Source organism: Manduca sexta, unplaced genomic scaffold, assembly GCF_014839805.1.
Source record: "Manduca sexta isolate Smith_Timp_Sample1 unplaced genomic scaffold, JHU_Msex_v1.0 HiC_scaffold_2514, whole genome shotgun sequence".
Taxonomy (NCBI): Eukaryota; Metazoa; Arthropoda; class Insecta; order Lepidoptera; family Sphingidae; genus Manduca; species Manduca sexta.
The window spans coordinates 1-8,747 of NW_023593486.1; the positions used below are offsets into that span (position 1 = coordinate 1).

Here is an 8,747-nt window from a genome sequence, read left to right on the forward strand (position 1 = left end):
TTTATTATCTGTAGAAAGAGACAAAATGACTGCGGCTAGTTTTTTTTTTTTAGCAGATCTGTGGCGAAGTCATTTTCTGCCTCCATTCTCCACATCGGTCCAAGCTTTTCCTTCATTCATTCCTTCTCTACTATTATTTGACATTCAAGGGCTTTCGTGTCCACTCTTAGGTGACCCGTTTGTACATTTAATTATCTCATTAAAACATTCCCGCCTCTCTTAATAAGTAAATTATACAATAATTACTAATTGTAGATTCAATAATAACTTTGCCACTGTGTTATAATTGTTCTAAGAATATCCTCAATTACTGAAAAGAGCGTTTGAATGTTTAATGAGAAAAACTTTATAGCACCTAATTTTAATATGTAAATGATAGTAAACAATGGCTGCTACAATAATTAAAGAAATTACAATAAAAATACAGCGTGTAAAAGGGCGATATTGATGATAATTTTATCCAACTAATATCATAATTGAAAATGTTTGTTAGAAGTAAGTTTTTTGTTGTTTTTATTGCTTTGAATTTGCTTGCCGTTCGCCTGATGCTAAGCGATATGACTGACCATAGACAGTAGAAACACCATCCAACAACTTGAATTACGAAGTATTGCGTGGTATTCCACTGCGCTCGCCATGAGACATGAGATGTTAAGTCTTATTATCTCCAGTAGTTATACTGGCTACAATGTCCTACAAACCGGAACACAGTGACTACACACTGCTGCTTGGCGGCAGAAATAAACATACGAGAGACCAGTCGTCCAAAATTTATTGTTGATAGTGTCAAATGATTCTTGCACCAACATGTTGCGCACAAACATCCACATGCCTTTACTTTAGCGGCAACGTTTCAATAATTATTTACACATGCAACAGCCGACAGTCCCGCGACTTTCAAGATTTGCAGAAGTCATTCGTATTAACGTGGTAAAAGTGCTTGCAGATGTCAACTTATTTAAGTTTTTTTGATAATCGAAACCCCTCTTCAGATCAGGTCCTATTGAGAATAAAGGCTAATTGTCATCTCAAAGATTTTCAAACCGGATAGCGACCACCGTACACAAGGTGTTAAAACCCGCCATAATAGCTCACGTAAGTGTTACGTTCCGGGATCAGTATGTATATATCCAGTTCCAATAGGCCGGTATAATTGTGTTGACTGTTGAAGGGTAATCATCTCTCGTCAGTCAACATTCTACTGGACTCCACTCCACTTACCATCAGGTGCAGTGGGGTCACTCGTATAAAAAGAAAACTGTACGGAGGATCAAAAAACTACATGCTTGCTTCTTTTGCTTTTCTGTTTTATAGTTCACGTACAAATTACTTTCATATTTTGCCATAACATGGTTAGAGCTTTTATTTTTTTAGGTTAAACAATGTTTTACCTCACTTAGCGGAGCACGACAATGAAAGTTGAACATAACAATTCCCTCAAAACAAGTTATTATTCACAAACAAGGATAATTATTAGTACACATCATAAAACATAACACATTATTTATTTATTACATTATATCTTCAGTTTATTGTTGGAAATAACTGTTTTGTCGAACAATAATGTAGATAGTGTAGATAAAATACGACTATCGAATTTTAATAATTTATTGCTTACTACTAATTTAAGTTAACTACACAATATCGTGATGACAATTGATTATTAATTGTAAGATTTTAGTGTTGGGATTTTCAGACGGGAAGTCGCGGGTTCGACTTTTTATATATAAGTAATCTAAACAAAAAATTTTACATTTATACGTCTTGTCCATACTTTTAAAAAAAAAAGTAAAAAATGGAATGACTTAAAAGAGTAATAGAAAGCAAATCGGCGAATGTTAGAATTATTAACTGTTTAATAAATACTTAACGGATTTTTGGATAGTTTTCGTTGGAATGAGATAGTAAATTGCGTGGATAGAGTACAATTGGAAAAGATATAGGCTTGTACCTAATATATGTGATAGTCCATAAATATATAGGGAAGTAGACTGCTTTGGCGGCAAATTCTATACTAATATATAGAGCTGAAGAATGTCTTTGTTTGAACGCTTTAGTCTCTGGAATTACTAAACCGATTCTGATTTCTTTAGGAAGCTGAATAGGAATAGGAAGCTACATTATTCTCCAGTGCTGTAGGTTACTTTTATCCCGGGAAAATATAATGGAGGATTTATCCCGGAAATATCTTTCATGCGGACGAAGTCGAGAGCAAACGCTAGAAAACAAAAATATTGATTTTGACGTTGCGCACCCGCAGCGTGTTCGCTGCGAATTCGCGGCGATTTCGGTGCAAACCTGCGTCTTCGTTCCGCTGTAAATTTGCTCGAAATCCGAGAGTATAGTAGCTTCAAACAGGTCGTATATGTCGATTAGCGAGGAATAATTAACCCTAATCAGATACTCTGCACCCTACTCCACTTACAATCAGCTGCAATGAGGTCACTTTGCGGTGGCCATTAAAAACTTACATAGCCAAGATGCGGTATCCAAGTCGGTCTTTATAGGAGAGTCAGGAGCTTGCACCGCCGGCAGGAGGCAGGTGGCGTAGCTGAGCAGCATCCCTTGTGCCACCATGTTGACCAGCACCGCTGATACTGTCCATGCCTGGAATATAGCAGGGAAAATGACATCAGGAAAATTTCATAGTGTAGTGTTTCTTGGCAGTAAATAGACCGGCCTGGTGGCGTAATTGTAGTGTACGCTGTTGAATTCGGTTCGAATCCCGCGTCACACTCGACATTTGTAAAGTGAATATAAAAAAATAAACTTCCTATTTCCATATTCTGTTATCTTGCTTCAGGTCCTTTAAAAATATAATATGGTTATTATATTATTAATTTCACTATAAAGATGCTACTTATATGATTGATCCCTCCTCCTACCAAACTACATATCTATTATTTTAATTTACAACCAACCAAATAACATGGTCCAAAAAAAATTTTTTTTTCAATAAATTATTCGTAAATCTTTGCATATTCCCGCTGCAACTCCTGCGCCGAAATTGCATGGAACGAATACTCATAGCTCGGGAGACACTTAAGCTTTCTTGTGAAGCACTATATAAAAACTTAAAATTGCCACTTTTGATGCTGAGTATACTTATTGTCACTAGCGATTTATCGTTATATTACTTTCTTTATCGTCGTCATGTCTTTGGATTTAGGGAATTTTCATACTATTTACATAGATTATAGTTGTTAGTTCAGTATACTTTATCATTTATTTCGTTTGATACGTACAGATTAAGATCTTATTAATCTCACGATTAAACAAAATAAAATGACATAACACCATAAAAAGATGTTTAAGAAAGATTTCAGAGATTTGACAAGAATAAAAAAACTTATACAACAAAACCGAACTACATATCTCCTACTATTAAAATTGTTAGAATACCTAGGTGACGTAGTTTTCGCCATGTATGGGGGCATTTAAAAAATTCCGCCATGGTATCCCCTGCCGGTCGTAAAAATAGACTAAACTCTGGCTATCGTTCGTTCAGTTCGACATGTAGTGCTGACATTAGAGAAGGAACCTCTGAGCCCCAAAAGAGGAGCCGAAAATCGGTGTGCGGAAACGGACCCAGCGAATTCGGATGCATTCTCAACCCACTGGTACCGTCTCACGTGCGCAGACGCAGGCCACCGCACTCCGCAGGTTCTAATCGGTATGACCGCATAATATTGCGTAACTATTTATTGTCCCAATATGAATAGAAAAAAATAAACATAGGTTGGAAAGCCGATGAGCCCGACATAACAATTCTTCCGCTCTCCAGGGTTAAGAATGGCATCCATGACAGGGTTTTTTACTGCACGACAAAAAAAGGTGGCGTAGTACTTAGTATTATGTGCGCCGTACGAAACCGCACTGAATCCCGGATAGGATAGTCACATTGGGATTCACCCTTATCATATCATGGGACGGAACAGATGGCGCAAGGTGGGTGCCCTGATCTTTTCGCCGTTTACTTTCAGAGGTGTACCTCTGTCTACTAGATAATGATGTGAAAGTTGATGTGTTCCGAAACCCCTCCCCCCGCCCCCTCCTTTATTGTAGGTTACCAAAGCCACAAGTTTTTAATTAAGACTAGAGATGCCACGAATATTCATTTATTTGGCCGAAAACCGAATATTCGGCGCACGAATTTTCTGTCAAAATTTATGATAGATGACAGGATTTTTTATCAACAAATGCTGAAAAACTTGTTTTTATTCATCACAACTTAATATTGATATATTTTATGTATTAAAGTTTTGTAATTTGCAATAATAAAACATGTATATACATATATTAATTTGAGTAGTATTGCGTGGTATATTTCTAATTTGGTATTGGGCAGAATACTGTTCACCATTCGGCCGTATAATTATTAAAAAATGATCAAATAGGCTGAATTGTAGCCGAATTTTAGCGGTACCTTTAGTTAGGAGGATCCCATATCTTTTTTGCAAAACAACTAAGTAGTCCACATTTTCTCCTCTAAATTCTTAAGAAAAAAAATCTGCCTCCAAATAGGTTACTTATATTCACCAAAATGTATACAATTTAATAATGGGCCGGTATATGTCAATATTTCTAATACAAACAATTCATCGTGAATAATATCACAACAAACATAAAAAACATCAAAAGCCGTTTCTATTTCGCAATAAATATATTTAAAAATCACGACAAAAGTTCCTAGAGCGTTCGATTGGTAAAGAAAAATAGAAAAATAAAAAATACCTGTTTTAAAAAAGGCGATACCATTTTTCTGATGGCACTACCGCCCGCACATTATTCCGGCACAGAAATGATCCGTCTTTGTATTATATTCGTCACTCATTTATTACCGTCAATAATTCATAAGGCTTCGAGATAATCAGTTTTCGTCCCGGCAAGAGAAGTTACTCGTGACTTCATGGAAGATAGGTTAAAAAAGTTTGTATTGTGGTGATATAAAAATTTTTGATTCTAAAGTATTTTACAGCCAGAGAGAGAGAAAAAGTATTTTACATGTGAGAAATTTCAAAAATAGAACGTTAATAATAAATATTAGATTTGATAAAAAGTTTGATTCAAATTGTATTTTTAATAAAAAACCGAGTAGACATTTTAAAAATAGAACATAAACAATAACTATTAGACCCTGTTCATATGACAAACCTTAGATTCGTGTAAAAACTACGTAATATTGAATTTTGATCGGGGTGTTCACATACTGACGCGCGTTTAGCGCGCATAAGGATACAAAATACGTGAAGTTCATAACGCGCGTTTTTTAACACGCTTGTCATTTTAACGGAGTCTTACTTGACAGTGTAAATGGACCATATTTTTTTATTATTTATAAAAGTCAAGTAATAAAAGTGAATATGCCTAATCAATTATCATACAGCCAAGTCAATGGCGCAATTGACATATTTTTTGTCTCTATTTATATTATTTCCTGTTATGTATAAAATACGTTTTGTAATAAAAAAAATTACGACAAGAAATTCGAGATAAGAAAGGCTATTTTTATTTACTATCCTTTTTGACATCTTGTTCTGCGTCAAACTTTTCTCCTGGAATAAAAGACATCGGAACCCGTTTGTTTTCCGGGATACACTGCCCAATAACTCTCCGACTTATAAAATATCTTTGTGATTGAAAATATTATGTCGATTGGATGCCCCGTCTCTGATTGAAGTAAGGACGAATGAATAAAGGTATTTTTGTATTTATAATATAAAGTAATTATAGTATAGTAAAGATAATGATTTTTACAGCATTCAAGACGTAGCGGGTGATGAATTGGTTTTAGACCACAGGTTCAATGACCGCAATGAAACTAAACAGCACTCACTGGTGGTAGGTCTCTTATATGTGAGAGTCCGCCTGGGTACCACGGCAGTATCTATTTCTGCTGCCAAGCAGCAGTTTGTAGTGACTGTTCTGTTCCAGTTTAAAGGGCAATGTAGCCATTGTAACTACTGGACATAATAATACTTATCATCTCATGTCTTGACTGCCTCGGTGGCGTAGTTGTATTGCATGTCCGGTACAATAGCGCTCTGAGGTCCTGGGTTCGAATCCCGGGTCGGGCAAAGTGATATTTGGGTTTTTCTGCTCAGTATCAGCCCGGAGTCTGGAATTTGTGCCCGATATGGCGATAGGCTCGCCCCTATCACATCATGGGACGGAACATACTTGGCGAAAAGTGGGTGCCCTAGTTGCGCCTCTGCATACCCCTTCGGGGATAAATGCGTGATGTTATGTATGTATGTATCTCATGTCTTAGGATGGCGAGCGTAGTGGAATACCAAACAATACTTTGTAATTCATTGTGTTGGATGGTGTTTCTACTGTTTAGGGGCGATCGTAACGCTTACCATCAGGCGTACAGCGCCTTTGCTTTGGATATGCACAGTTGCAACCACCTACTTTTCACCATGATTGTACCGTCCTTTGATATGATAGGGGCGAGCCTATCGCCATATCTAGTATAATTTCCTGACTCCTGGCTGGTATTGCGTTGAAAATATCACTACCCGAGCAAGGATTCGACCCCTATTATATGGGACCTAACATCGCTGGCCAAATGTGGTGTTTATACCTCTGCCAGCATTTCAGGTATAAAGGCGTAAAGTGTGTATAGTTCAAACTATCAGTTCCGTAGTAATGAATCGAAATATTAATTTGATTGAAATATTTTTCTTTCAGATTTTATCACGCTTTTCTTACATTATGATGTTCTTCCGACGTTTTGAAGACTACAGTCTATGGTACCGGGTAGACTGAGGAGTTATAATAATAATAATATCAGCCTTGTATTATACACTGTCCCACTGTTGGGCACGGGCCTCCTCTACTACTGAGAGGGAATAGGCCTTAGTCCGCCACGCTAGCCTAGTGCGGGTTGGTAGACTTCACACACCCTCGAAAATTCCTAATAGAGAATTTCTCAGGTATGCAGGTTTCCTCACGATGTTTTCCTTCACCGTTAAAGCAAGCGATAATTTACAAAGAATACATACATAATTTTTTAGAAAAATCAGCGGTGTATGCCCTTGGGATTTGAAGCTGCGGACATTTGTCTCGGCAGTCCGTTCCACAACCAACTAGGCTATCGTCGTTTTTTTTTATGTATTATATACCCACCTGTAATTCACGCGCCAAATATGGAATCAATTATCACACATCACGCATCTATTTCGGAAGGGGTATGCAGAGGCGCAACCAAGGCACCCACTTTTCGCTGTTTCATGATGTGATAGGGGGCTAGTCTATCGCCATATCGGGCAAAAATTCCAGACTCCGAGCTGATACTAAAAAAAAAAAAAACAAATATCACTTTGACCGACCCGGGATTTGAACCAAGGACCACCGCTGCCGTACTGCGCCAGTACAACTACGCCACCGAGGCAGTCAAAGTCGAAACAATTATTCAAGGCCGTTTGCTGAAATGAGTCTAAATACCTACTTAAAATCATTTCATAAAACCAGTTATAAATTACAATAAAATATATCAATTGGCACAAAGCGATAGCCCAAAACAATTAATGTTTAGAAATAGCGCGAGATTATTTCGCTTTTTAGTACAAAATAAATTGTCCCAAATTCACTATCATAGAGATTATTGTCAATAGAATACTACATATCTACATTATTTAACACAGATTGAGATTCTTGCTAAGTACGGTCAAATAGTCATGAATACGAGCGTGTAAGCAGCTTATTGATTTAAATTATCGGCGATAGCTTAGGTGGATAAGGAACGGACTGCCAAGACGAATGTCCGCAGGTTCAAATCCCAAGGGCACATACCTCTGACTTTTCTAAAATTATGTGTGTTTTTTGTGAATGATCGCTTTCTTTAATGGTAAAGGAAAACATCATGAGGAAACCTTTATACCTGAGACGTTCTCTATAGAAATTTTAAGGGTTTGTGAAGTCTATCAATCCGCACTAGGCCAGCGTGGTGGACTAAGGCCTAATCCCTCTCAGTAGTAGAGGAGGCCCGTGCCCAGCAGTGGGAAAATATTATAATACAGGGCTGATATTATTATTATTATTAAACAGCTTAAGAGAAAAGATTGGTTACACTCTTTGAGTGACCGCTCTATTGTTGTAGAGTGCTCAACTTCTCAGGTATGCAGGTTTCCACATGATGTTTTGTTCACTGGCAACCTTATTCTTAGATTAAATATCCAGCATAATCCGTATACAAAACTACGACGGTAGTATAAACGTTGACATACTGATAAGTGTCTAAATAATTAGCGACCATAATCTTAAACAATCAGAGTATAAAACTGCAAATACCTGTTACTCGTATGGCAGATTAATTGAAATAATGTAACTTGTTCTAGCTTCGAAGTAGGCAATTTTATTTGCAAAACAACACTACAATGCGGCAAATTGCTTGTAACTATGTTTCTTGGGGGCAGAAATACAGGTTTATTTTTTAAGTGAAGCTTCTTTAGAATCGTTGTGATTTGAAAATCGAATCACAATATTTGAAAAAAGAACAGCGTTCAACCAGCCTGCATGCTATTTTGCATTCTTTAATTATTTTGTTAGTATGTGTTTAATACGTGTTTGCGCCTGCGTATCACAAAGCTCTAGTATAAAGCAAGCGTGTTGTATTATTTGTGTATTTAATTTATGTAAATATTTTAATCTCACTAATAAATTAATTTTGCAAGTATGTTTTAGTATTATGCAAAAATAATAAACCTTACATTTATCCAAATACTCTATATCCGACCCAATCC

General features: G+C 36.8%; 1 long non-coding RNA gene across 1 annotated transcript; it reads right to left on the reverse strand.

Annotated features, from left to right (window-relative positions):
* Positions 1-2,504: 2,504 nt before the first annotated feature.
* Positions 2,505-4,883, reverse strand: LOC119192243. The gene is made up of 2 exons (XR_005113600.1): positions 4,735-4,883; positions 2,505-2,607 (listed from the first exon to the last, which is right to left on the reverse strand). It is a non-coding gene; the product is annotated as an uncharacterized LOC119192243 (long non-coding RNA).
* Positions 4,884-8,747: the final 3,864 nt, after the last annotated feature.